Source organism: Balearica regulorum, chromosome 24 (assembly GCF_011004875.1).
Source record: "Balearica regulorum gibbericeps isolate bBalReg1 chromosome 24, bBalReg1.pri, whole genome shotgun sequence".
NCBI lineage: Eukaryota > Metazoa > Chordata > Aves > Gruiformes > Gruidae > Balearica > Balearica regulorum.
Window position 1 is genome coordinate 68,737 of NC_046207.1, and position 14,143 is coordinate 82,879.

The 14,143-nt window shown below is 41.8% G+C and overlaps 2 pseudogenes; both read right to left on the reverse strand.

Moving 5' to 3' along the window:
• Window positions 1-232: 232 nt before the first annotated feature.
• On the reverse strand, window positions 233-1,189 carry LOC104638846 (olfactory receptor 4S2-like; annotated as a pseudogene).
• A 3,587-nt stretch (window positions 1,190-4,776) lies between these two features.
• LOC104638845 (olfactory receptor 4S2-like) lies at window positions 4,777-5,730 on the reverse strand (annotated as a pseudogene).
• Window positions 5,731-14,143: the final 8,413 nt, after the last annotated feature.

Sequence of the window (14,143 nt, forward strand, 5' to 3'; positions counted from 1 at the left end):
CATAGCTATGACATATTTGAAGGTGAATGCTACATCACTACCCTCAAAGTTCAGGTTTGATAGGTGACAATCATCTCATGTGGTTTCAATTAACAATTTCCAGTGGAAAAGATGAGGGTTACATAAAACCTTGAATTTGGTGTCAGCTGGATTCTGAAGTGCCTTGCTAAAACCAGAGCAACATTACTGAAAGACCCTTCTCTTTCCCTCCTGATGGTTTCTTGAGCTCACATCATCTTACAAACATGCACTGCATTGTTTCATTCCTCTTCACTTTTCTGCTCCACAACATTTTCATGACATTTTTCACCTCTTCATTTTGGGAGCCTGTAAGATCAAGGGATTGAGCATAGGTGTGATGACGGTGTAGAACACAGAGACCATTTTGTCCACTGTGAAGGTGGTAGAAAGGCATATATAAATCAAAATACGTGGTCCAAAGAACAGAATTACAACAGTGGTGTGGGAGGTGCACGTAGAGAGTGCTTTGAGTGCCCTTCAGAAAAACATGTCCTCAGAGACCAAGATAACAACATAGGACACAACAGTAACAACAAAACAGCGCAGGGAAATCAAACCACTATTGGCAAGCACAACGGCACCAACAATGTAGGTGTCAGTATAGGCCAGCTTCAGCAAAGGGTGCGCATCACAGAAATGGTGGTCAATTTCATTGGGCTCACAAAACAGTAGCTGAATGGTAGGCAGGGTCTGCAGCAGGGACTATACAAAACTTCCCACTCAAGAAACTGCTACCAGCCATGCTTGTTCATAATGTTTGTATGATGAAGTGGTTTACATATAACAATGGAACGACCACAAGCTATCACTGTGAGAAGGAAGATCTCAGTACAGCCAAAGAAATGGACCACAAACAGTTGAACTATGCAACGCACAAAAGGGATAGTTGTCTTCTCACAAGAAGGTCATAAATGAGCTTAGGATCTGCGACAGTAGAGTAACTGATGTCTACAAAGGACAAGTAGCTCAGGAAGGAGTACCTGGGGGATTCCAGTGGTTCACTGGTCTTTATAGTGATAATGATAAGCAGGTTTCTGAGTATGACAGTGGCATAGAAGACTAAGAATAATAAAGAGAAACACACTTTTGCTACTGTCTCATCTTGTGTGAGTCCATGGAGGATAAACTCTGTCACATTGTTTTTGTTCTCCACAGACACCATATAGACAGGACCCAAAGCATTAAAAAAAAAAAAGCCATCTGCTATGGCATTGGAAACAGGACATTATCAATACACATACAACAGGACCTTATCAATACACATACTTACTGATCATTGGTATATTAAATATTAGGTGTATTTTCTTTCATGTCTTTTTGAGACCATTTTCATTTAAAGATAATGCTACCCTCAAGGAATAATAGCTGATATCTAACTCAGAACATTATATTGAAGTATATAATAGTAAGTTCAGTCTTTTTATTTGAGGAGTGTGGCAGAACTGTCCTCCAGAATCCTGGTTCTCACCTTTGCCTCTTCTGAAAAAGACAACTAATTGCAAGATCCCCTTAAGAACCACTTTTACACTACAATGTTGATTTGGGAAAAGTAGACCAAAAAGAACAGTGCAGCTCTAATTCAAGTCTCCACACTTTACATCCTGAGGAAGGTCCCTGGTCATCAGGGGACCTTTTAAGCCCTCTAAGGGAATGCAACAGAATTACTGCTCATTACTTCTCTAACTGTGAAAGACCTGAATAAGCTCAGACACAGTAGGGCTGTCCAGTGTTTCCTTGGATCATCTTTCTGACAGTATGTGGTTGAGCTACTTTGGAGCTTATTTGCATTAATAAGGGGTTTTATACCTCACCCAAGTCCTGGACTGAGAGTGGAACCCCTCATAAATACATCTGTAGTGACACTGAGGTAATGAATGCACCACTGGTGACTCTACTCAGAAACATCCATGAATTCACCTTTGCAGCACTGGTACCCAGTACGTGGGTATCACTAATGTACAATTTATGCATGAAGAAAGAAGAGGCATAGCCTTGTCTGTGACATTCCTTTGGGGTCTGAATCCTGATCAACAATCACAGGTCACTCAGTTCTTTTGCCTTGAGGTCTCTGTCTCCCCACTGGCTACTCCCCAACTTGGACAGCAGAAAAAATGCTCTTTTGTGTCTCCAACTCTATGTCTGTGCCTCTCCATATGCAGACAGAAAGCACTTTGAGGATGACCAAAGTGTGTGTGTTGGAACCATTGTTGCTTGTGTGTACGGTTGAGGGGATAATGTAAGACTGAGCATGTGGGAAGTGCTGTCACCAGTTCTTGAGTCCTTCTCCCTGTAACACTGATAACATCCTTTTGACAGATCTTTCAGGAAACAGCATATAACTGGGAAAAAAAGCAACTAAGACACCAACCAAAATAATGAAAAAACTGTAATTGTTTTTTTTTTTTTCCCCAATTCATAAAATGGACCTCACAAAAGTCACTCAACATAAATTCCTACTTTCAAAGGCAGGATTTTGCAGTCATGCTTGAACAATGCAAAGGAGTAAAATAAAAAAACATACACAGTTTATATTTGCCAATCTCCAAGAGTTTGCTTGCTCCTCTGATGAACTCCTCTGACCATGTTAGGTGGCTTCATCAACATATCGCAGCTGCAAGTTGTAACTTAGATGTCATGAGAGCAATATGCATCTCTGTCAATTCTGAAAACTGCAGAAGCTGAAATGGACAACTTGAGTCTATTTCCATTGTTCATTCTGCAAGAGATGATAACTTTCAAGAGCATCTGCAAGAATAACTCTCTCTCACAAGATGAGGAAGTTGTGGCAGAAATATTTAAAGTAAATCACACAGCAAAAGCTCCAGAGTAATGAGATCCTAGAGGCATATGATGATTTCTTTGTTAGAAATCACTAATGAGGAGCTAAAAATTAATGGCTTTTAGGGTAGTTGCTGAATGGTGATGCTGGAGAGTGGTCAACTAGAATACATTACATTGTGTGTGGGTTTGCTTGTTGGATGGCTGACTTTATTTATGATTGGTTATGTGTTTCTTCTGGAAGAATGTTTCAAATTAACATTGCAGTTAGTTTTTTTAAAATTTTTTATTCAGTTTACCTTTGCAATCAAAGATTCTTGGAATAAAGATGTCTCTTACACAGGACATTTATATAAATTCTGATTTCTATTCTAAGCTAAAATTTCTCATAAGCATTCTTATTTCTTAGCTTGTTATTGCTTGTTGGCAGCATAAGTAAATACCAATAGCTGTGCTATAGACTGTTATCCCTTACACATCTGGTCTGTAGAAATTTGAAACAAGAAGTAAAACAGGTAATTACTTCAAAACCTAAGAAAGGTTTTTGGTTGTTCCTCACTGCTTAACATCTATTTTTACTCAGACAATGCAAAACATAGAAGCCATTCTTCAGTTCAAGTATTAAACTTTTATTAGAATTTTTGCCAATATGTAGAGGAATCTAATGTTGTTTCCAGCGACACCTTCTATAAACTATGGTCCAGCTGTTACCCAGCATTACCCATCACTTAGAAGTGAGACCCTAAGTCATTAAATGCATAAATAAATATTAAGTTATAAGCCTCAACTTGGGGCTGGGAACAGCTTGCAATCTTGAATCATACTTAAGCCATATTAAGGTGTAACACAAGTGTAGGTGTTTAAAAGGAACATAAGCAAAGAATTAAAATGGAAAGTGCTCCAATTACTTTTGAATGGCACTAGGCAGGTTTCTTCCTCCTGAATTCAGCTGATTTGCTGGGTTCCTGCTGGCAAAGTAGGAGTCAGGGTCTCATACCTTCTGGCTCCTTCATTCTAGTGGAGGTCCTGAGCTGCCACAGCTCCTCAGCTCTTCACCCTGTGACAGCTTTGACTGATAGTGTGCTGATTTGCTCTTTCATCCTCACATTTTGTCTCTTCCCCTCTTCCCTCCTGTGGTAGTAGGTGTTCCAGTGGACAATGTTCTTCCTTCATTGTGTGGGTGTGTAAATGTGCTCTGTTAGGAATTATCTTGCATACCTGAATGATTCCTGAACAACTTTTTTTTTTTTTTTTTTTTTTTTTTTTTTTTTTTTTTTTAGTGCTTCTAAAAGCATTCCTTAGTGGCTACTTCATTTTCTGCAGCAAGCAATGTGTATTTCAGGGGATCTAGGATTCTATATTAGTGTAACCACTAAAATAAAAAATCTAAAGGAAAGCTGAAAGGTAGAAGGGATGGTTGGAAAGATGGTGTCAGTGATAGCTGAAGTGCTGCAGAAAGGATTTGGTTCACTGGAACTGGAAGGGGATAAGCTTCTCATGCTGTTTCTTACATCAGCAAATGACCCAGCTAGCACCAAGTATTAGGATTTTAATTGCTAACCCATGGATTCAAAATACCACAATGTAGTTCTCATAAAAAGGCATTTATTGCAAGCAGAAAAGGATCTTCTTGGTATGATTGCTTCCAGCAGCAGGTGACCATAGTCCTCTCTTTCCCAGCTAAATGGATTACAGAGCAGATGGAGTTTGTCTGTCTAAAAGGTTATACCTGGGAGAACACTAACTAATGGTATGCTCTATCTGGTCAACTTTTTTAAATATTTTTGATAGAACTTATTTATTTTCTAGTGTTTCAGCAGTGCTCAGGAGTCTTCAGCCTGGGTGTGTGCTAGTCAAAAAGAAAATAGGGATGTTCCTAATTATACAAGGAGCTGAAAGCAAGCTTTTCAGAAAAGGACTTATAGTGAGAGATAGATACATGATCTTCTTCAATCCTTTGGAAAAGTTACTGCAGTTCTAGACCTCTCCCTTCTCACTTCCCACTTTTCTACTCCACAGTTTTTTCATGGCACTCTTCACCTCCTCATTTCTCAGTGTGTAGATAAGTGGGTTCAGCATGGGTGTGATAACAGTGTAAAACACTGCTACACTCTTGTCCTCTGACAGATCGCTGGATGGGCGGATGTAGGTGAATGTGCATGGCCCAAAGAACAGAATCACCACAGTGATGTGGGACCCACAGGTGGAGAGGGCCTTGTGCCGCCCTTCAGATGTTTAACTTTTCAAGGAAACCAGAATGACAATGTAGGACATGACCAGGATGAAGAAACAGCTTAGAGCTATCATTCTGCTGTTAGCAACAACAATGATGCCCACGGCATAGGTGTTGGTACAGGCCAGTTGTAGTAGGGGGTGGACATCACAGAAGTAGTGGTCAATTTTGTTGGGGCCACAGAATGGACAAGAGGTTAGGAGAGTCTGCACCATGGAATGCACAAAGCCTCCCACCCATGAGCCAATCACCATCTGGCTGCACACACACCTAGTCATGAGGGTAGTATAGTGGAGAGGTCTGCAGATGGCTGTGTAGTGATCATAGGCCATCACTGTGAGGATGAAGATCTCGGTGCAGCCAAAGAAATATACCCCAAACAGCTGTGCTATGCAACCCACAAAGGAGATGGTTTTATTTTCAACAAGGAAGTCTGCAATCATTTTGGGAGCTGTGACAGAAGAGCAACAGATATCTACAAAGGACAAGTAGGAAAGGAAAAAATACATGGGGGAATTCAGATGTTGACTGCTAATTACAGTGATAACAATTAGCAGATTTCCTGCCACAATAATCGTATAGAAGCACAAAAACATCACAAAACATATTTTTTGCACTCTTTGATTCTCTGAGAGGCCAACAAGAATGAATTCCTTCACGATGCTTGTGTTCTCCATGTTAATCAGTTGAGTGGCAATATGCAATATAGAGCCTATACACCTAGAAAAATAAAGACATATGATTCATCAGGCTTTTTCATTATGAATAATAAATTCTGTATCAGAAGTGCATACAGACTGTAGGATTAATATTAATCTTATGAAGTTATTATTCTCCATAATTAATTTTTTTTCCAGTCAATTCTTCTTGCATGAGACTTCAGCCATGGCTGTGACTTCAGGATTTTTGAAGGTTCTAGGTCTGGTGTGCTTCCGTGGACTAAGGACAAGGCCAGAGTGTTCATGAGAACTACAGAGGCTACAGGGCAGATCATGCAGCATGTTTGCCCTCAGTGTAGACAAAATCCATGATAATAGTATTAGTAAAAACAGTCTTTAAGAATACCTGGAAATATTTCTTGGAATGCTAAAATCACACAGAGAAAAAATAGATATCTTGTGTATATACATTTTGAAAGATAAGTTTGCAACTTCATGGGCTGAAAAGTGAGTTCTGGGGAAGTAACCTGTCATTGAGAAAATAGCAAGCAATTTCACGTATGACTTGGTTTAGTATTTACCATAGCTCTAAATCTCAGCACTGTTACTTTCAGATGAAGGAAGAATGAAAGAATCTGGTGATCTCTTCTGTCCCAGTATAGTATGAATTTTACCAAGTACTGATTTGTTGGGGTTTTGTTTTTTTATATACACTCTGGGGAATAATCTCAAAGGTTAACTTGCGCTTAGTGAAGGTAGTCTAGCTGGTGGTCAGTCTAAGCCTCTCTACAGGCAGAACAGCTAAATTAGGGTTCTTTGTGGAACTCTTTTATTTCCATTGACTAGAATAAGCCTAAGTAAATTAATGTCACTAAAGCTAACTTTATTGAATAATCCTCTTTGTCCCCTGAAAGTAGTTCAGAGTCTTCCACAATACCTTCCCACTTTTTTTTGTGCTATGGCTGAACTCCTTTCCCCTAGGTATTTCTACATCTATACCGTTTCTCTTCCCAGACATGGTCACATTCCAGTGTGGACATGGGACTTCTTTGATTCAGCCTGTTCCAGCTGTAGCTCCCAGAGTAGTACGTTACTAGCAAATAAATAATCTTCATTTTTTATAGACTTCAACATTTCTAGCTTGTTATTATGCACCCAGACAATGAGAGTGTCTCAGGTCAAAGAAGTCCGGGAACAACTAAATTGAAATTTCCTCAGAGTTCAACCCAAAATAGGTGCTCTTAGAATAGAATTATGAGCTGCATAGGGTTCATTCTAGTATCAAAACACTCCCAGTCAACTGATGTTAAAAATCACTATTATGAGTCCAGCCCAATGAAATCATAATCAGTTTTCACCGTTTGTGCTGGTGAACTCTGAGCAAACCTGTAGAATGAAACAGTTAATTCAAATTATTTAGAAACTATTTAAAATTACCGCATAATCAGAAACTCTTGTACAGGCAAAAATTGATCAGACACCGGAAACACAGGAACAGAGAAAACACAAGATTGCACTCAAACCCACAATTTAAAGCCTAGAGAGGAAGTAGAGAAATTTAGGGAGCTTTCCTGGTTTTGTAGTAGATAAAAGGTATTCAAGAGTAAGAGTATAATGTACATGGATGTTTCCTTTTCTGATATATTTCCAAAAAAAGAATCAGTAAAAACAACATGATATTGATTTTTACCTGGTCATACCAGGCTGTGATCCTTTCCATCCCTCTTTTCATTAAGCAACGACATAGATTTCTCCAGAAAATAATGTAAAAGTATGAAATAAACACACCCTTATGGTAGTGCAGTACTCAGTGGAAGAGAAATATCTACTCTCCATCCAGGCCAGAGCAGAACTGGAAGCAGACTATACCAGTCCCAGCGTCATGTTTAGGCAACCAGTTGTTCAGAAAGGAGTGACCCAGATATAACTGATCAAGGAAAACTGTATTCTTGGTTGGATGATAGGAAATTCATAAGCTAAAAACAAGCTACATATTTCAGAAAGGTTTCTAAAGATACAACTGGTTCACAACTCAGCTTTACTGTGTATCCCTTTTGATAAGGTCCCTGCCAGCACAACCAAATAACATTTTACAAAATATTCATCTGCTTGATCTCATCTCATTGACTTATGTCATGTAGGCATCTATATCTGAGCTAGTCACATGCACTCTTTTTCTGCCTTTGCAGAGCAATTCATAATCAGGCTACAGTACCTACTTAAAGATGTGATGAATTACATACTGGAGGTACCTGCTACTTTCTGTTGACTCAAAGAGAATGACTTATTCAGTGGAGAATTCCCACATGTTATGTCTTACCTCCTAAATTATCTTTTCAGGGATAGACAAGAGTTGTATAATGCAATCAGTTGCAAAATAAAATAAATACAATGTGGACTGCTAGTGTCTCAAAAAGATTGAGAAATTGCATCCTTGTCTTAAATTATCTTCTTATTGTATGTATTCTTCTGTAAAATCTCAGATGGTTAATGGGGAAAAAAAGAATAACAACAAAGTAATCTGATCTGGGGCTGTAGAACTGGCTCTGCACATAGTTCCGGCCAAAGATAACCACAGACTAGTGATAATTTTAATGAAACTGTCTTTTTGTATTTTCACAACTGTTCAAGAAGAAAGGAAAAGAAAAAAGAAAGAAAGAAAAGAAGAAAGGAAACAACAACAACAAAAAAAAAAAAAAAAAAAAAGAAAGAATCCAGACAAGCTGGAAAACTTACCTCCTCTGTAGTTAGAGATCTAGATTTTCCTGTAAGGGCTGTACGATTTTATCTCTTCAATGTCTGCCTTCCCTGGTAGGAATGTGTTAGAGTCTTTAAAGAATGTAGAATGGCTTCTGGAAAACTTCCAAAACTTGCTTAGGAGGTGCCTTTTATTGTATCACCTCATCTAATTTAATCTCTTGCTCTCTGTATCACAAGTGTATCTTGACATTTCCTGCCTATGTAAGAACTGATATGATGGGCTGTCTGGATTATGTGGCCTGTGTGCACTGAATGTTGCATTCATAACACAGCATCAGAAAGAAGAGCTGAGAATAAAACCATTTAAGTATCACTCTTTAACCCTCTCTCAGGAAATCTCCCACGAGAAGGGCTCTTGGGGCTAGAGGAGGGAGGTGTGGAGGCTTAGTGAAGGAAAGGCATGAAAGGAAGAGGAAAGGAGGAGAAATTAATTCTGCCTTGAATGAAAAGGTTAAGCACATGTATTTTAAAGAAATAGTTGCCAGTCAGTACCTTCATAATGATACTATAACAGCATTTCATGATTTCACCACTAGAAATAACAGCCAATGGATTGGCTGAATATTGATCTGGACAAGCATGTACAGCAAACTAGTCCAGTTAACCCGTTCCAGAATCCTTTATTAAACCAAGCGCGATGGATGGAGTTAATTTTCTTCATAGAAAATAGTATGAGGCTATGTTTTAGATTTATGGGATATTCCATACAATATGATATCATGCTCAGCATATAAAGTTGGGGGAAGAAGAAGGAAAGGGAGTGATGTTCAGAGTGATGGTGTTTGTCTTCCCAAGTACCCATTATGCATGACAGAGCCCTGCTTTCCTGGAAATGGCTGAACACCTGCCTGCGGATGGGAAGTGGTGAATGAATTCCTTGTCTTGTTTTGTTTGGGTGTATGCGGCTTTTGCTTTACCTCTTAAACTGTCTTTATCTCAACTGAAGAGTTTTCTCACTTTCACTCTTCCGATTCTCTCCCCATCTCGCTGCGGGGGAGTGAGTGAAGGGCTGCGTGGTGCTTAGCTGCCAGCTGAAGTTAAACCGCAAGACAATCTGATAGCTTCATGTCTTTCCCAAGCGTAGATGGCTATCAGATCCACTGCTTTGGATTGTGAGTACTGAAATAGTGCTTTTTAAAGTTGGTGTATATATATATATATATATATATATAAAATCTTCATCACACACACACACACACAAAAAAGACATTTCTAGTAGTAAAGAGAGGAGCACCATCCTCTGGCAGTTGTAAAGAGTTATCTACCATAATAGCCTTTTAAGGGCAGGTTCTCTCACTTCTCTCAGGAGTAGTTATGATTAACTTAAGTTTTCATGGAGATAGAAGATGGCCTGGGTTACCTGTCAATGATTTTTCAAGCCTTATTTTGCATGAAATTTCCTCACTGGCAAACCAGTGAATAAAGCCTCTTACAATAACTTGCATGCTTTAGCAGAGGTCAGTCAGTTACAAAGTAAGTTGAAAAAGTCCTTTTCTTATAAATGGGGAAACTGAAGAAGTCAGCAAGTTACGTTATAACTATGGAAGTCAGCTAATTTGAGTCTGACTTTGTCACTCTAGGCTTTCCCATGGAAAGAAATACATCTCTCCAGAAATGGACTCTTTTGATACACCAGAGACCTGATGAGATTAGGATAAGATTAGGTCTGAAATGGACATCTAGATTTTGAACAAACCCCCAGAATTCTTGCTGTCAGGAAGGGCCTCTCTTAACTTATGTATCTACAATCAAAAGTGAACCTATGAAATGAAATATAATGAAGCAAATGGACATGTTGATTCACAACTTAGCTCAACCAAGGTCTCAAACTCCTTATTATGCAGAGCTCTACTGTGTATTTTTAGCACCTGCTTCATGGATGTCAATAAAGAAATTGTTTCAGCCATGGCCTGTTACTTTGTTGAAAATTCTTTGAAATACAGAATGGCCTGATAAAAACCAAGGTAATACAACCATCTCCTGGAACCAAATGTCAGAGATCCATGCAATGATAATGGAAATCCCAAAATTAATGTGGAGGTTAAATACTGGTCTGGATGAAAATAGTCCTATAATTTCAATATCTTATTATCCTGTTGCCTAGGGTCCTGGAGAGTTTTATGAGGGTTAACAGTAGTCAATATAGGATGGTGTCCTGGTTCTGGCAAGGATAGAGTTTATTTCACAAGGAGCCAGGACAGGTGACCCAAGCTGGCCGGGGGCTATTCCATACCATGTGACATCATGCTCACCATAAAAGGGGGGCTAGTTTCGGCGCGGTTCCGGGACGGGCTGAGTGTCTGGTCGGTCAGTCATTGGTTCGGTAAATTGTTCTCTGTTATCACCCATTGTTAATATTTGTTATCAGCACTGCTGTTGATTGGGTTTTTTTCCCTCTCCCTTGTTGTCCCAGTATACTGCCCTTATCCCAACCCTCGAAGCTTTGCCGTTTTTTCCCGTTCTCCTCCCCGTCCTGCTGGGGAAGGAGTGAGTGAGCAGCCGCGTGGCGCTCAGCTGCCAGCTGGGCCTAAACCACGTCAGATGGGTAAGAAAAAAAGTTTTCCAGTCTTTGGGAAAGGAAGAAGGATAACAGATGACAGAAGCCAAAGGTGAACCCTCAGGTATCTGACCTGTTAAGACCTGGATAAGACCCGCCAGTTTCTGTACCCAGTGACGCAGGTGGTAGCAATTTAGCTAGCATCACACTCATCTCCTTCTGTTTCCCTAGCCAGATAGGCTACCAGAAGTGACTTAATGCACAAGCCCCCCAAAAGAGTTGCTGGTTCCTCCTGTTGCAAAATAGTTCCCTATAAGGATGTCCCTACCACCAGGAAAGGATGCCACTTTGGTATCTGCATCTGGAAAGCACCACGGTAGTATTTCATGACTGGGGGAGATGTGATGTGGCCTAGGAGGAACTGTGCAAGGCAAGAAGGTCAGTGAAGTTTTGTGGGTGGGTAGTGAATGCTGGCAAGGGGCTGGCTTGCCCGAGACATAGGTGGGGAAGAGGTGTTGCAAATTTGATGGTGAGCAGGATTGGGATGAGGTTTGGGGAGAAGTTGTGAAACTGGAGATGGAAAGCATGAAGCTGGAGGCTGTCTGGTTGGAGTTTATGAAATTGGAATTGCCTGGAGGATAGTGCTGAAAGACAGTATGAAGTTGCAGGTAATACTTCGAGGAGTTGCATTGAAAGAGTTCAGAACATCAGGAGTGAGCATCATTGTCTTGGGTTTGCATGGCAAGGTTTTGGTAGCTGGGGGGGTCTACAGGGGTGGCTTCTGTGAGAAGCTGCTAGAAGCTTCCCCTGTGTCTGATAGAGCCAATGCCAGCCGGCTCCAAGACTGACCCGCTGCTGGCCAAGGCCAAGCCACTCAGTGCCTCTGTGATAACGTATTTAAGAAGGGAAAAGAACAGTTAGAGAGAGCTTTTGCAGCTGGAGAGAGGAGTGAGAAGATGCAAGAAACACTGCAGACACCAAGGTCAGTGAAGAAGGAGGGGGAGGACGTGCTCCAGGCGCCGAAGCAGAGATCCCCCTGCAGCCCGTGGTGAAGACCATGGTGAAGCAGGCTGTCCCCCTGCAGCCCATGGCGGAAGGATGAGGGGGTGTAGAGATTCCACCTGCAGCCCATGGAGGACCCCATGCCAGAGCAGGTGGAGGCACCCGAAGGAGGCTGTGACCCCATGGGAAGGCCACGCTGGAGCAAGCTCCTGGCAGGACCTGTGGACGCATGGAGAGAGGAGCCCATGCCAGAGCAGGTTTGCTGGCAGGACTTGTGACCCTGTGGGGGACCCCACGCTGGAGCAGTTTGCTCCTGAAGGTCTGCACCCCGTGGGAGAGACCCACGCTGGAGCAGTTTGTGAAGGACTGTAGCCCGTGGGAGAGACTCACGTTGGAGAAGGTCGTGAAGGACTGTCTCCTGTGGGAGGGACTCCATGCTGGAGCAGGGGAACGATGAGAGGAGTCCTCCCCCTGAGGATGAAGAAGCAGCAGAAACAATGTGTGATGAACTGACCGTAACCCCCATTCCCCGTCCCCCTGTGCTGCTGAGGGGGGGCGCGGAGGTTGAAGCCGGGAGTGAAGTTGAGCCTGGGAAGATGGGAGGGGTGTGGGGAGGTGCTTTAAGGTTTGATTTTATTTCTCATTCCTCTACTCTGTTTTGCCTAGTAAATTAGATGAATTCCCTCTCTAAGTTCAGTCTGTTTTGCTCATGATGATAATTAGTGAGTGATCTCTCCCTGTCCTTATCTCGGCCCACAAGCTTTTCATTATACTTTTTCTCCCCGGTCTAATGAAGGAGGGGAGTGATAGAGTGGCTGTGGTGGGCACCTGGCCCCCAGCCAGGGTCAATGCACCACAATCATGTATTGAAGGCAACACTAGGAGAGCTTGTGCAGTTCTGGCTGCTCGGGTGTGATAAGGCTATGGAGTTCAGGTGGACCCTCCTTCAGGAAATTTTGTGTGAAGCAATAGGGACAAAGCATGGTAGCAGCTTGTGTTGGGAAAGGCTGTGGGTCAGAAGAGGACACTCTGGTGATGGTTGTGTTAAGACAGGTTTGGCACAGACAATGGGCCCTTGGAGAATGAGAAGCTGTGCTAAGGGAGGTTGTGAAATTAGCAGCAGGTGTTATGGAATTGGACTGACAATTTTTCAACCTGTGTGACCCTGAGCAGCAGTAAGGCATCTTCTGCAAGGACTATGAAACTAGACCACCTCAGGGATTCAGGTGGGAAAAAAAGCAACAGTGCAAGAGGCAAGGTATAATTTTGCACAGACAGTTCTTGCTTTCTTTATGTCATGACATTGGCTGAAGAAGTGAAAATAGTAAAAAAGCTTTTCCTGAGCCATGACAGTGACAGGTTCTGTACAGAGAGGGAAGGGGGAAGTGGTTCAAATCTAAGTGACCACACACAACAATCTAGATATTTTAAGGCCCTGATAACAAGTGAATGCCGCAAACACCTGTCTTGACATGGACGGGGATGGGCTGATGATGACCAGTGTTGAACAAGAACGGAGCCTGCGGAGGCAGGATAACGTCTTGTGAGACCACTCCTCTATTCCTGAAACACGTAAACAAAGACCATCTGTGCCCTGTGCGTCATGTGCCTGTGACAGATCACCACTCATTTGGTCAGCCCTGAAGCGGGGGGGACAGTGAGACCCCCAGGACCCCCACAACCCACTAACTCATTTCTAGAATGTTTATGAACATTCCTGAGCACATACTGTGCCTGCTCAGTGATGACAGACCCCCGCCTATGGGGTGGGCACATCAAGTTATAAAAAGGGGAAACAAGTTTCCGGCGCGTGCCCACCACCTGAAGACTACAACTACGAGCAGAGAACATCGCTGGATCCAAGGGTGGTGATATCTTTTCTCTTTCTCTCCCTCTCTCTCTCTTTCTTTTCCTCTCTATCACTCTCTTTAACTTCATTTTCAGCACATTAGGGTAATATCATCACAAGTTTTGCTAAACCATTACCTTTCGTAGTTCTGCTAAGTTTTAAGTATTGTTATGACTTTTGCCAAGCCTCTATCTTTTGTAGTTCTGCTGAGTTTTAAGTAAATCTGTGATTTGTTTGAACCTCTAGAGTAATTGTCGTTACTCCTGATTACCACGCAGAGAATTAAAAAGTTAACCTCACCCTCACCGCCTGAGTGGGACGGGACAGATATTTCCCTAACAAAG